The 15,779-nt window shown below is 39.2% G+C and overlaps 1 protein-coding gene across 11 annotated transcripts in view; it reads right to left on the bottom strand.

Annotated features, from left to right (window-relative positions):
* The window catches only part of Dyb (Dystrobrevin), a 70,199-nt gene that overhangs the window by 53,422 nt on the left and 998 nt on the right, over nt 1-15,779 (bottom strand). The window lies entirely within an intron of this gene.

The raw sequence follows: 15,779 nt of genomic DNA, 5'->3' as shown, positions 1-15,779 counted from the left end.
AACCCCTTTTTTGAACAAAGGGTGCTGCCTAAGACCCTTCTTGAAGAAAGGGTGCTGCCTAAGACCCTTTCTTGAAGAAATTGTGCTGCCTAAGACTCTTTCTTGAAGAAAGAGTGCTGCCTAAGGCCGTTTGTTGAACAAAGGGTGCTGCCTAAGACCTTTCTTGAACAAAGGGTAGTGCCTAAAACCCTTGTTTGAACAAAGGGTGCTGCCTAAGATCCTTCTTGAAGAAAGGGTACTGCCTAAGACCGTTTGTTGAACAAAGGGTGCTGCCTAAGACCTTTCTTGAACAAAGGGTACTGCCTAAAACCCTTGTTTGAACAAAGGGTGCTGCCTAAGATCCTTCTTGAAGAAAGGGTACTGCCTAAACCCCGTTTTTGAACAAAGGGTGCTGCCTAAGACCCTTCTTGAAGAAAGGGTGCTGCCTATGACCCTTTCTTGAAGAAATTGTGCTGCCTAAGACTCTTTCTTGAAGAAAGGGTACTGCCTAAGACCTTTCTTGAAGAAAGAGTGCTGCCTAAGACCGTTTGTTGTAAAACCATTTTTTGGACAGAGGGGGCTGTCTAAGACCCTTCTTGAAGAAAGGGTGCTTACTAAAACCCTTTCCTGAAGAAATGATGCTTCCTCATACCCTTTCTTCATGAAATTGTGTTGCCCAAGATCCTTCCTTGAAAAATAATAAATGTTTTCTTCCACAAATGGAACTTTCGTCCAATTTAATATCCAGGGATGGGAACTTTTATATTTACATTTATATATAGACAAATTTTGGTCCCAGACCGTAGCAGAGTTGGGAGTTTTTCGACATTATTAATACAGAAGTCTTATCACTCTTAATAAAAGATATGAAACCTTTTCACCAAATATACAACTTTTCTGTCCCAGGACTGGGAGTTTTTCTCCAGTCAATTGAAGAGAAGAATATATATGGTCCCAGAGATGGGGGCGTTTTGCTTCCAATAAATAGGATAGGAATTTTTAACATTTAGATATGGAGTTTTCAACACTCGTAATGGAAGAGATGACAATTTTTTCTACCAAATATACCACTTTTTGATTCCAGAGATGGGAATTTTTCTGCACCCAATTAAAGATTTTATGATAAATGACCCTAAAGCTGTAAGTTTTCCAATCATCAATCAAAAGAATTCTGTCCTAAGGAAGGAACTGCAACTTTTTGTACCAACTGCAACTTTTTGATCCAGAGGTGGGAGTTTTTCTATCATCAGAGATGGAAGTTTTATCTCTACTACTCAAAGAACCGCAACTTTTTCTACCAAATATGCAATTTTTTGATCCAGAGGTGGGAGTTTTTCAACTCCTAACTAAGGAGTTTTTCCATTCAGAAAATTTGATAGGAATTTTTTACATTCATATATGGAGGTTTCAACACTCGTAATGAAAATGATGGCATTTCTCCACCAAATATGCTACATTTTCATTCCAGAGATGGCAGTTTTACTGCTCCTAGTAGCTAATGATTTTAAGATGTATGATTCGAAAGTTGGGGGTTTTCCAATAAATCTAGCGATTCTTTCCTAATGAAAGATCTGAGATTTTTTCTACCAAATATGCAATTTTATGATCCAGAGATGGGAGTTTTTCTACTCCTAACCAATTATAAAAAACTTTTGGCTTTACTTTTTTGGGAGTTTTTTTGCTTCAACTGAATTATGGAAAACGTTTGCCACCGCATGTCTGCAACTTTTCGAACCCGAAGATGGGAGTTTTTCTAATTCCATGTCAAATACGAAAATATTGCTTCAAGATATGTAAATTTTAAGCGGGGACATAGAAGTTTGTGTATTGTCAAGGAATTATAGTAAACTTTACTGGAACTTTTGTCCCATTTCATAGCCAGGGATGGAAGCTTTTATGTTTACATTAAAATATACACAACCTTTGATACCAGACAGTAGTGAATTTTCAGTACATTGACACTCTTTTGATACACCAAATGAAAACAAATCTTTTGTTTTTTTGTATTTCAGCAACTTTAACCCGAATTCCTCGAATTCCTAGATTGCAAATTTTTTTCTTTTATGCTTTCTTTCTTTTTTTTTTTTGTCATATTGTTTTACTAGCTGATAAATTGTTTGCAAATTTGATTGTCGTACTCCTATCAAAATGGGCAATTTCACAGATGTTACACCCTGATACGCTACATTGACGAATGTGATTGGGAATGAATGAACGAACGAACGAATGAATGAAACAAAATAAAGCAACAAAAGTAGAAATGTAAACAATTGTCGTGACAACTCTTGCCAATGTCTGTCGGTATTTGAGTGATAAGTCATATTAAGAACAACAAAACCAGCTACAGCAGCATCGGCTGAAATTGGCAGAATATTTTGTTATGTTTTTGTGAATTCATTAACACAACTTTGTCAACAACAGAGCAACAACAACTGGCATGAACTATAATTATAGATGTCTAATGCAAAATAAGTTGTAGGTTGGTATTCGAATGGTTCCATCTCCGTTGGAGGCATGTGTGTAAATGTCCAACATTTGATCTAATTGTAACAAAAAGTATAACAGAACTGCTGCAGATGATGATGACATTTACTGAGACGTGTGGGTTGTGCTGTGTGAGAAATGAATGAATGAATGTTGTTGTTGTTGTTCTATCAGACTAATAACAAAGTTGTATCTTGCATATGTTTACGTTATCGGCCTTTTAATCTTATCTTTGGATTGGATACTACTCATGTTTTTTTTCTTTATGTAACAACAAACAAACATGTGTGAATTTAGCCTATTTTGCCCACTCAACAGCCCACAGGCCACCACCAACAACAACAATCAATTATATATGTATAAATTTTTTTCTAGACGAAACATGGTTTAAAAGCGTTAGTTTTGCATAAACTATCATGTTTTTCTATAAATATCCCTATTGTTGTTATTGTTTACATATGAATGACAATTGTCTGTCCACAATAGCACCAGCTTGGTCAACATGATAACATGTGCCATCAACATCATCATCATCACCATGCAGGGGCTTTTGCAATGCACCGTCATCATCATCATCATCATCGCCAACATTATTCACAGCATTCATTGTTCGTTAATCGATATGACTGAGCGACCGGTAGACGAAGACCTCAGTCCATTGTCCAAACCAATCTTGGCATTATTTGAATGAAAATAAATGTTTATTATTAGTGGTTTATTTAAAAGCTAGGCTACGTCAATATCGCAAACAAGTTATTACGCATAATATTTCGAGACTACACGGAGAGAAAAATATTGAATTAAAAGCTTTATAGGGGCTATGAGAGCTAAGGAAGCACCCATTGTTCAAGAAAGGGTTTCAAGAAGCAGCCTTTGTTCAAGAAGGTCTCTCAACAAGCTACCTTTGTTCAGGAAAGGCTCCCAAGAAACACTCTTTCTTGAAGAAAGGCTCCCAAGAAGCACCATTTCTTCATGAAAGTAGCTTAAGAAGCACGCTTTCTTCAAGAAAGTGTTTTAGGAAGCACCCTTTCTTTAAGAAAGGTTCTCAGAAAACACCATTTTTTCAAGAAAGGTTCTTATGCTAAACCCTTTCTTCAGGAAAGACTATCAAGAAGCACGAAAAGCTCTCAAACAGCACCCTTTTTTACGAAAGGCTCGCGAGAAGTACTCTTTCTTCAAGAAAGGCTCTCAAGAACAAAGGGTCTTAGGAAGTACCATTTCTTAACAAAAGGATCTTAGGAATCACCCTTTCTCCAAGAAAGGGTCTTAGGAAGTACCCTTTCTCCAAAAAAGGGTCTTAGGAAGCAACCTTGCTCCAAAAAAAGAGTCTTTAGAAGCATCCATTCTTCGAGAAAGGGTCTTAGGAAACACCCTTTCTCCAAGAAAAGGTCGTAGGAAGTTTCCTTTCTCCAAGAAAGGGTCTAAGGAAGTACCATTTCTTAGCAAAAGAGTCTTAGGAAGCACCGTTTCTCTAAGAAAGGGTCTTAGGAATCACCCTTTCTCCAAGAAAGGGTCTTAGGAATCCCCCTTTCTCCAAAAAGGGTCTTAGGAAGCACCCTTTCTTCAAGAAAGGATCTTAGGAAGCACCCTTTCTTCAAGAAAGGATCTTAGGAAGCACCCTTTCTTCAAGAAAGGATCTTAGGAAGCACCCTTTCTTCAAGAAAGGATCTTAGGAAGCACCCTTTCTTCAAGAAAGGATTTTAGGAAGCACCCTTTCTTCAAGAAAGGATCTTAGGAAGCCCCCTTTCTTCAAGAAAGGATCTTAGGAAGCACCCTTTCTTCAAGAAAGGATCTTAGGAAGCACCCTTTCTTCAAGAAAGGATCTTAGGAAGCACCCTTTCTTCAAGAAAGGATCTTAGGAAGCACCCTTTCTTCAAGAAAGGATCTTAGGAAGCACCCTTTCTTCAAGAAAGGATCTTAGGAAGCACCCTTTCTTCAAGAAAGGATCTTAGGAAGCACCCTTTCTTCAAGAAAGGATCTTAGGAAGCACCCTTTCTTCAAGAAAGGATCTTAGGAAGCACCCTTTCTTCAAGAAAGGATCTTAGGAAGCACCCTTTCTTCAAGAAAGGATCTTAGGAAGCACCCTTTCTTCAAGAAAGGATCTTAGGAAGCACCCTTTCTTCAAGAAAGGATCTTAGGAAGCACCCTTTCTTCAAGAAAGGATCTTAGGAAGCACCCTTTCTTCAAGAAAGGATCTTAGGAAGCACCCTTTCTTCAAGAAAGGATCTTAGGAAGCACCCTTTCTTCAAGAAAGGATCTTAGGAAGCACCCTTTCTTCAAGAAAGGATCTTAGGAAGCACCCTTTCTTCAAGAAAGGATCTTAGAAAGCACCCTTTCTTCAAGAAAGGATCTTAGGAAGCACCCTTTCTTCAAGAAAGGATCTTAGGAAGCACCCTTTCTTCAAGAAAGGATCTTAGGAAGCACCCTTTCTTCAAGAAAGGATCTTAGGAAGCACCCTTTCTTCAAGAAAGGATCTTAGGAAGCACCCTTTCTTCAAGAAAGGATCTTAGGAAGCACCCTTTCTTCAAGAAAGGATCTTAGGAAGCACCCTTTCTTCAAGAAAGGATCTTAGGAAGCACCCTTTCTTCAAGAAAGGCTCTTAAGAAGCACCCTTTCTCCAAGAAAGGCTCTTAAGAAGCACCCTTTCTCCAAGAAAGGCTCTTAAGAAGCACCCTTTCTCCAAGAAAGGGTCTTAGGAAGCACCCTTTCTCCAAAACAGGGTCTTAGGAAGCACCCTTTCTCCAAAACATGGTCTTAGGAAGCACCCTTTCTCCAAAACAGGGTCTTAGGAAGGACCATTTCTATAAAACAGGGTCTTAGGAAGCACCCTTTCTCCAAAACAGGGTCTTAGGAAGCACCCTTTCTCCAAGAAAGGGTCTTAGGAAGCACCCTTTCTCCAAGAAAGGGTCTTAGGAAGTACCCTTTCTCCAAGAAAGGGTCTTAGGAAGCTCCCTTTCTCTAAGAAAGGGTCTTAGGAACCACCCTTTCTCCAAGAAAGGGTCTTAGTAAGCACCCTTTCTCCAAGAAAGGGTCTTATTAAGCACCCTTTTTCCAAGAAAGGGTCTTAGTAAGCACCCTTTCTCCAAGAAATTGTCTTAGGAAGCACCTTTCTCCAAGAAAGGGTCTTAGGAAGCATCCTATCTCCAAGAAAGGGTCTTAGGAAGCACCCTTTCTCCAAGAAAGCGTCTTAGGAAGCACCCTTTCTCCAAGAAAGCGTCTTAGGAAGCACCCTTTCTCCAAGAAAGGGTGTTAGGAAGCACCCTTTCTCCAGGAAAGGGTGTTAGGAAGCACCCTTTCTCCAAGAAAGGGTGTTAGGAAGCACCCTTTCTCCAGGAAAGGGTCTTAGGAAGCACCCTTTCTCCAAGAAAGGGTCTTAGGAAGCACCCTTTCACCAAGAAAGGGTCTTAGTAAGCACCCTTTCTCCAAGAAAGGGTCTTACTTAGTAAGCACCCTTTCTCCAAGAAAGGGTCTTAGTAAGCACCCTTTCTCCAAGAAAGGGTCTTAGTAAGCACCCTTTCTCCAAGAAAGGGTCTTAGTAAGCACCCTTTCTCCAAGAAAGGGTCTTAGTAAGCACCCTTTCTCCAAGAAAGGGTCTTAGTAAGCACCCTTTCTCTAAGAAAGGGTCTTAGTAAGCACCCCTTCTCCAAGAAAAGGTCTTAGTAAGCACCCTTTCTCCAAGAAAGGGTCTTAGTAAGCACCCTTTCTCCAAGAAAGGGTCTTAAGAAGCACCCTTTCTCCAAGAAAGGGTCTTAGGAAGCACCCTTTCTCCAAGAAAGGGTCTTAGGAAGCACCCTTTCTCCATGAAAGGGTCTTAAGAAGCACCCTTTTTCCATGAAAGGGTCTTAGGAAGCACCCTTTCTCCATGAAAGGGTCTTAAGAAGCACCCTTATTTCGAGAAGGGGTCTAAAGAAGCACAGTTTCTCCAAAAAAAGGTCTTAAGAAGCACAGTTTCTCCAAAAAAGGGTCTTAAGAAGCACCCTTTCTCCAAGAAAGGATCTTAGGAAGCACCCTTTCATCAAGAAAGTGCCTTAAGCAGCACCCTTTCTTTAAGAAGATGTCTTAGAAAGCACCCCTGCGAAATCTATCATCTCATCCCATTTTCTGTTCGGTTTCAGAACACTGTGCATTTGGCTAAGCTAATTGTTAATATCACAGTGTTAAATATAATTATTGGTATTATAAAGATTATTTGTGCAATTGTGCGTTGTTTGTTGTTTAACTAGAAGAGATTATTTTTGGAGGTCCCAGTCAGATATTTATGCATTCCCAAAGCAAAAACAAAACGAAAAATATTCCACCAAAAATGCAAAAAAAAAACGATTATTGTTTTATGATGATGGTGATGTGATGATTTACTGATTACTCTAGAAAAAATGTGCGAAATCCATAACAACAACAACACATAGGCGTATTGTACACACAAGTCAGGCTGGCAGTCAGCCGGTCAGGGAGTGAGTACATGCAAATCCATAGCAAACAACAGCAACAACAACTACGCAAAAAAAAACATCAGCGGCAATATAATATAAATATTTTACTTTTTTGTGTATTTTGAATTTTGACTAAACAAAAAAAAAAAAGTTGAAAAAAAAAATTCAAAATAGATGGTGACATCATTTATAGTAATCGCCAATTTTAGAATTAAAATAAAATGCGACTACGGCGTTAGACAAAATATATACAAAAAAAAAACAAACAAAAATAATAACAACAAAATAAATATTCTATTAGCAGAAGCTGTGGTGGGATGAGGAGGAGAGGGGTTTAGAGAAAAAAGAAGGCAATAAAGCGCCGGCATTCAAGTTCAGGGGCTTGGTGTTATTATCTATCAATAATAGAGACTGGATTGGATTGGATGGAATGTGATGATGGGAAAAGTGATGTCCCCTTAATCTTTAACTAGGCGCTAATGTGGGAAATTTAACAATAGATATCTCCTACCAACCAACCAGACACCACCATCACCACTTGAAATGAATAATCATCTGTGAGGTATGCCGCCACCCGACATTCGAAATCCAATTTTTAGTGGTAAACATTTTGTGATTCAGAGCAAAAAACACACAAAACAAATGTTTGTAAATTGAAGAAACACACAGACAAAAACACAGGTTTTCTGTCTGCCAAAAACGGCGAACTATGACGTATTTAAATTGTTGTTGTTGTTGTGACTATTTCTTTTTATTTGAAATCATATCTTGGGCTAACCAACAAAATAAAAGAAGCCAAGAAAAAAAAACCGCAAAGAATCCCTCTAAATGAACTCAGGCCATTCATTTCTATGGCCATAAAACTATCAGCAACAACAATAACAACACCAAAACAATGTTTATGTTGTTATTTATTATTGGCCGCGCACAAACGGTATTCAGGGAGAAAGAAGAAAAATCAATTGTTAATGTCTTGTGTTATTCAATTCATGGTAAAATCTCCAAAATTGAATAGAAAAAGAAAAATTATTTTTTTTTTAGGTTATGTGAAAATTTTCAACACCTTGTGGCTTGAATCATAGACACTAGCCAATTATTAGATCAGCTAAAGATGATAAACATTTTATTTGAATTCCTCGAAAGCATCTAAATTGGACTTAACAGAGCCCAAGGGTATTTTCAGAAGTATGCAGGCCCATATTAAAAAATCCTTTGAAGCTCTAGACTACTTTTCTTCCAAGTAAGTAGTGGATTCCTTTGGAGTCGCTAAAGTTGATCTAACTACAAAGAAAGTGTGTTAAGATGCACCCTTTCCGTTGGAAATTGTTTTAAGAAGCAACCTTTCCTTTGGAAAGTTTCTTAAGAAGCATCCTTTCCTTTGGAAATAATCTTAGGAGGCACCCCTTCCTGTATAAAGGGTCTTAAGAACCTCCCTTACCTTTGGAAAGGGTCTTAAGAACCTCCCTTACCTTTGGATAGGGTCTTCAGAAGCACCCTTTCCTTTGGATAGTTTCTTAAGAAGCATCCTTTCTTTTGGAAATAATCTTAGGAGGCACCCCTTCCTGTATAAAAGGTCTTAAGAACCTCCCTTACCTTTGGATAGGGTCTTCAGAAGCACCCTTTCCTTTGGAAAGGGACTTAAGAAGCACCCTTTCCCTTGGAAAGGGACTTAAGAAGCACCATTTCCCTTGGAAAGGGACTTAAGAAGCACCCTTTCCCTTGGAAAGGGACTTAAGAAGCACCCCTGGAAAGGGACTTAAGAAGCACCCTTTCCCTTTGGAAAGGGACTTAAGAAGCACCCTTTCCCTTTGGAAAGGGACTTAAGAAGCACCCTTTCCCTTTGGAAAGGGACTTAAGAAGCACCCTTTCCCTTTGGAAAGGGACTTAAGAAGCACCCTTTCCCTTTGGAAAGGGACTTAAGAAGCACCCTTTCCCTTTGGAAAGGGACTTAAGAAGCACCCTTTCCCTTGGAAAGGGACTTAAGAAGCACCCTTTCCCTTTGGAAAGGGACTTAAGAAGCACCCTTTCCCTTTGGAAAGGGACTTAAGAAGCACCCTTTCCCTTTGGAAAGGGACTTAAGAAGCACCCTTTCCCTTTGGAAAGGGACTTAAGAAGCACCCTTTCCCTTGGAAAGGGACTTAAGAAGCACCCTTTCCCTTGGAAAGGGACTTAAGAAGCACCCTTTCCCTTGGAAAGGGACTTAAGAAGCACCCTTTCCCTTGGAAAGGGACTTAAGAAGCACCCTTTCCCTTGGAAAGGTACTTAAGAAGCACCCTTTCCCTTGGAAAGGGACTTAAGAAGCACCCTTTTCCTTGGAAAGGGACTTAAGAAGCACCCCTTCCCTTGGAGGAAAGGGACTTAAGAAGCACCCCTTCCCTTGGAAAGGGACTTAAGAAGCACCCCTTCCCTTGGAAAGGGACTTAAGAAGCACCCTTTCCCTTGGAAAGGGAGTTAAGAAGCACCCTTTCCCTTGGAAAGGGACTTAAGAAGCACCCTTTCCCTTGGAAAGGGACTTAAGAAGCACCCTTTCCCTTGGAAAGGGACTTAAGAAGCACCCTTTCACTTGGAAAGGGACTTAAGAAGCACCCTTTCCCTTGGAAAGGGACTTAAGAAGCACCATTTCCCTTGGAAAGGGACTTAAGAAGCACCATTTCCCTTGAAAAGGGACTTAAGAAGCACCCTTTCCCTTGGAAAGGGACTTAAGAAGCACCCTTTCCTTTGGAAAGGGGCTTAAGAAGCACCCTTTCCCTTGGAAAGGGACTTAAGAAGCACCCTTTCCCTTGGAAAGGGGTTTAAGAAGCACCCTTTCCCTTGGAAAGGGACTTAAGAAGCACCCTTTCCCTTGGAAAGGGACTTAAGAAGCACCCTTTCCCTTGGAAAGGGACTTAAGAAGCACCCTTTCCCTTGGAAAGGGACTTAAGAAGCACCCTTTCCCTTGGAAAGGGACTTAAGAAGCACCCTTTCCCTTGGAAAGGGACTTAAGAAGCACCCTTTCCTATAGAAACTGTCTTAAGAAGCATCCTTTCCTTTGGAATGTGTCTTAAGAGGCATCCTTTCCTTTGAAAATAATCTTAAGATGCACCCCCTCCTTTATAAAGGGTCTTAAGAAGCACCCATACCTTTGGAAAGTGTCTTATGAATCTCTCTTACCTTTGGAAAAGGTCTTAAGAACCTCCCTTACCTTTGGAAAGGGTCTTATGAATCTCTCTTACCTTTGGAAAAGGTCTTAAGAACCTCCCTTCCCTTTGGAAAGGGATTTAAGAACCTCCCTTATCTCTGGAAAGGGATTTAAGAACCTCCATTTCCTTTGGAAAGGGTGTTAGGAAGAATCCTTTCCTTTGGAAAGGGTGTTAGGAAGAACCCTTTTCTTGGGAAGGGTCTTAAAAAGCACTCTTTCCCTTGGAAAGGGACTTAAGAAGCACCCTTTCCCTAGGAAAGGGACTTAAGAAGCACCCTTTCCCTTGGAAAGGGACTTAAGAAACACACTTTCCCTTGGAAAGGGACTTAAGAAGCACCCTTTCCCTTGGAAAGGGACTTAAGAAGCACACTTTCTCTTGGAAAGGGACTTAAGAAGCACCCTTTCCCTTGGAGAGGAACTTAAGAAGCACACTTTCCCTTGGAAAGGGTCTTAAGAAGCACCCTTTCCCTTGGAAAGGGACTTAAGAAGCACCCTTTCCCTTGGAAAGGGACTTAAGAAGCACCCTTTCCCTTGGAAAGGGACTTAAGAAGCACCCTTTCCCTTGGAAAGGGACTTAAGAAGCACCCTTTCCCTTGGAAAGGGACTTAAGAAACTCCCTTATCTTTGGAAAGGGTCTTAAGAAGCACCTTTTTCCTTGGAAAGGGTCTTAAGAAACTCCATTATCTTTGGAAAAGGTCTTAAGTACCTCCCTTTCCTTTGGAAAGGGTCTTAAGAGGCACCCTTTCCTTTATAAAGGGTCTATAAAGCACCCTTACCTTTGGAAAGATTCCTATGAAACTCCCTTACCCCTGGAAAGGGTCTTAAGAACCTCTCTTACCTTTGGAAAGGGTCTTAAGAACCTCCCTTATCTTTTGAAAGGGTCTTAAGAAACTCCCTTACCTTTGGATAGGGTCTTAAGAACCTCCCTTACCTTTGGAAAGGGTCTTAAGAAGCACCCTTTCCTTTGGAAAGGGTCTTAAGAAGCACCCCTTCCTTTGGAAAGGGTCTTAAGAAGCACCTTTTTCCTTGGAAAGGGTCTTAAGAAACTCCCGTACCTTTGGAAAGTGTCTTAAGAAACTCCCTTACCTTTGGAAAGGGTCTTAAGTACCTCCCTTTCCTTTGGAAAGGGTCTTAAGAAGCACCCTTTCCTTTATAAAGGGTCTAAGAAGCACCCTTACCTTTGGAAAGAGTACTATGAAACTCCCTTACCCCTGGAAAGGGTCCTAAGAACCTCTCTTACCTTTGGAAAGGGTCTTAAGAACCTCCCTTATCTTTTGAAAGGGTCTTAAGAAACTCCCTTACCTTTGGAAAGGGTCTTAAGAACCTCCCTTACCTTTGGAAAGGGTCTTAAGAAGCACCCTTTCCTTTGGAAAGGGTGTTAGGAAGAACCCTTTCCTTGGGAAGGGTCTTAAAAAGTACCCTTTTCTTTGAAAAGGGTCTTAAAAAGCACCGTTTTCTTGGGAAGGGTGTTAAGAAGCACCCTTTCCCTTGAAAAGGGTCTTGAAAAGCACCGCTTCCCTTGGAAAGGGTCTTAAGAAATTGTGTTTCTTTCCTTTCCCTTGAAAAGGGTCTTAAGACCCACCCTTTCCCTTGGAAAAGGTCTTGAAAAGCACCCTTTCCTTTGGAAAGGTCTTAAGAAGCACCCTTTCCTTTGGAAAGAGTCTTAAGAAGCAGCCTTTCCCTTGGAAAGGTTCTTAAGAAATTCTGCTTCTTTCCTTTGGGAATGGTCTTTAGAAATTGTGCTTCTTTCCTTTGGAAAGAGTCTTAAGAAGCTCCCTTTCCTGTGGAGAGGGTCTTAAGAAGCTCCCTTTCATTAACACTAACTTTAAAAATCATTCTAAAGAATTTCTCTCAAAGAATTATTTAACAAATTATGAAAAAATGTTGCATACTTTTAGGCTTACAATCAAACAATTTACATAATTTGAAGATGTGTAAAAAACTCGAGCAAGAATTATCAACAACCCAGTTAACTTGAAAGCAGTAGAGGAAAAAAAGCTAACTGACGTCAGCTAACATCATTGCCAAAAACAAAGCCACACTCTCACACACACTTGGAGCTTCAGCTGCTGCAAATATCTTGATGCACATATTTGATGTGTGGTTATGTATGTAGTTGCAGCAAATGAAAGTAAGCTGATGCTGGACAGACTCTTTGTAAGTCTCGGTCCACACTAGAGTGATTTCATTGAAAAAATTGCATGAAATTATGCGTCTCTAGATCGACCTCCATAGTAAAGTAAAATCATAAAATTGCTGTAGTGGGGAATTCGATTTAAGAACACCTAATTTCATGAAATTTTTTAATGAAATTTACGCTAGTGTGGACCGGGACTAAGGAATTCTTTTTTATAATAGAATAAGGTTTAATTCATATGCTGGCCTTTTAAAGGGGGTACACCTCCGAGTCCTTTCTATAAAGAAAACTGTCAGATTTTCCATAGCATTCAGATGTAACGAGACACTTCCTTTGTAGGAACCCCAAAAACAAAATATTACATGTTTCAGGTGAAGGGAAAAGCAATTTTAAGCAGATGTTGCTGTACTTCTGGTAAAAAAGATCCGAGGCTCCCCAACTTGTTAATAGTGCAAGTAAACTATAGGTAATGTTCAAATCATCCTGGAATCGTTGTGGGAAAATTTTTCTTATACAACTGCCAGGTAAAATGACCTAGCAATGTGGAACACGGTCCTCATAGGTACAACTAAATACGCGGGTTTGATTGTCCAGCTGGTGGAGTGTTATGCCAAATTTGTAGCAGTATATATTGCAGAGTTGATCACCTACTCGAGAAGAAGAACTGCAGCATGAACTAAACCAAAGGCAATTTTTCAAATACGTCAGACCTATATCTCGGGTACCTAAAATAAACTGCAACACTGCCAACACTGTATCATTGTAATCTACTCCAGAAGGACAACAGGTCTGTTGAACATATCAAAACGATCCATGTGAAGTGCCTTAATTACACATAAGTCTAAAAGAGATAAAACATATTTGAAATGTTTAAAAATGTTGCATACTTTTGGGCGCTATAAAACCTTTGCTTTGGCATTTCCATATATATTTTTTCTTGCTCATTTAACAACTAAAATAATAGGAGAACTACCAATTATGTTTCTTATCAAGTTTAGTTCTTAGGGAAAACCCTCGTGGAGCCGCAATTATTCCACAGGTATTCATTCTATGCATAATTTAAATTTCGGAACATCATCCTGATTTTTTTTAATTATTAATTTCCTTCCATCTCAAGTTGTAACCTTGCAATTAGCACGAGGAAAACACTCATCATTATTATGAGCTCTACGAGGGCTTTCTACCAATGGTAAGCATTGGGCAGGCTTTCTTTTGAGCCATCAAACAGAACACATTTTTGTATTTTGGAAGTTTTATTTGGTCCATATCTCTAAAACTTTCTATTTCCTCTCAATAAAATGTGCATCGTTGTGATCAGCTCAATAAGGGGGTAGCTATGGTGAAAATTAAAAAACGATCAATTTAAAGGTCGTAAACTGGATACCAAATTATGGAACTTTGTTCGACAGATTCGATTTCCTCCTCCACATAAAATTCGATTGTGATATTTTCAAAACTATTCGCTTGAAGCGCCTTATCTGTAGTTTTGTCTAAAAATATACAAGAAAATAAATGGTGCATACTTTAAGGCGTTGCATAAATGTTTACATTCCCTTAACTGAATATATCTCCTGATTTTTTTGTCCATATCTCCAATACTTTATATTTAATCTCATTAAAATTTATATCATTGTGATCAGCTCAACATCAGCTCAAGGTCTAGCTATGGTGAAAATTACGAAATGATCCGCTTAGAGGTGTAAAATGGTTACCAAAAAACCTTGTCCAACAGAATCGACTTCCTAATCCCTATAAAATTGCGATTGTGAACCTTTCAAAAATATTCGTCTGAAGCCTAGCCTAGAAAATATATAATTAAATAAATGGTGCATACTTTAAGGCGTTGCATAAATGTATATTACTTTTCCTTAAGTGAATACATTTCCGATTGTTGGTCCAAATCTCCAAAACTTTCTATTATGAAGTTATGATCCGCTTAACAAGGACTGGTGTAAATTACGAAACTAGATTTTCGAACTTTGTAAATCCATATATCCCTCAGAATCGATTTCCACCCTCTAAATGAGTATTGTTGCAATCTTCTCAACGAGGGCCGCAAGTGTGAAACCTTTCAAAACAATCCGTCTGAAACGTCAAATCTGGCCTTAAGCTTAGAAGATGTACGATTAAAAAATGGTGCATACTTTAAGGTGTTGTATAAATGTTTACATTCACATTTCCTTTCATACATGTGTACATATGTTCCTATCTTAGAACAGACAAGAGAGAAGTCTCATGTCAATGAGTGCAGGACGATTCACATTGGTCAATGATATGGAAGCCAACATTTTATCGCCGGGTTGGAAGAGACACTCCGTTCCAACGACACCACTTCTCTATTTCATGGCTGAAGTACTCAACTGAGGAAATTTTCCACCCCTGAAAATCTTGATGCTCTGGTCAGGGGCGGACGTGCCTACCACTGCACCACGGTGGCTAACATTTCCTTAACTGAGTATATGTATTTCCTTTTTGTTAATACCTCAAGCCCCTAATCTAGACCTAAACCTAGAAGATATGAAATTTTCAAAAATGGTGCATACTTTTAGGCGGTGTACAAATGCTTACATTCACATTTTCTTAACAGAATATGTTTCCTGTTTTTTTTTATCTAAATTTCTTCTAAATTAATTGTGATTCGGGTGTTGGCTCCACAAAACGCGTCCCAAACTTGTGCCCAATAAAAAAAGTTCAACACACTTGACCCCATTTTCCTTCTTGCATGGAATCATGAGGCTGTAACACATACCTACTAATAAACGAAATAAAAATTCATTAGGCGTCAAATTTATTAGAAAAATATTTTTACAAAAACAAGTTTACCATATGTTTGGCTCCTTTGTCCTTTGTGGGGGGGAAATCTTGAATAAAATTTTCTCTCGCAGACTTTGTGTCCTCTTTATTTATAAATTCCACAAGTCAATGGAGCCAATTTAAGCCATAAAAAAGGACAAAGCTTTACTGCTAACATGCTCACATGAAAGTATATAGCCAACATACACACCACATTTCCACATTTATAGCGCATAGTTGTAATGGAGAATGAGGCCAGTACAAGAACTGGGATGGGTTTCGTTTACAAGACAAAAAATAGGAAATAAAATTTGTTCTTAGAACTTTAAAATTTCTTGTTAACAACTTTTCTTTGCTAACATATTGAAGACAAATTATTATCTCGCCAGCATTATCATTCCAGCTGGTGGAGATAAGAGATGCTTTTGATATCGTAAATATGTCACAGATCTATTTACTTTTCACATAGCAGAGGAGAAGATAACCAAATAGCATCCCTCCCTCCCCCTCGTTTTAAACACATAAATACCTGAACACACATCCGTGTACCCGCTGTGCCTGTTGTCCCCACACAATAACAGCCACCCACCCCCCTTTACCAGCTTTTTCCCATTGCTTTGAAATAAATACCTATGCATGTTTAGCCATGAACAACAACAAAAACATCATCATCATCGTCACCAGTAGTAGTAGCCCAGCACCATACTTCTTCTGCTACTTCTCCTTTTACTATACATATTTGCGTCTCGTGTTTTTATCCATCAGATTAATGATTTCA

This window comes from Musca autumnalis, unplaced genomic scaffold (assembly GCF_047663935.1).
Source record: "Musca autumnalis isolate F117 unplaced genomic scaffold, ASM4766393v1 scaffold_5, whole genome shotgun sequence".
Lineage (NCBI taxonomy): Eukaryota > Metazoa > Arthropoda > Insecta > Diptera > Muscidae > Musca > Musca autumnalis.
Note: the sequence above shows the minus strand (reverse complement) of the source record. Positions and strands in the feature narration are given on the sequence as shown.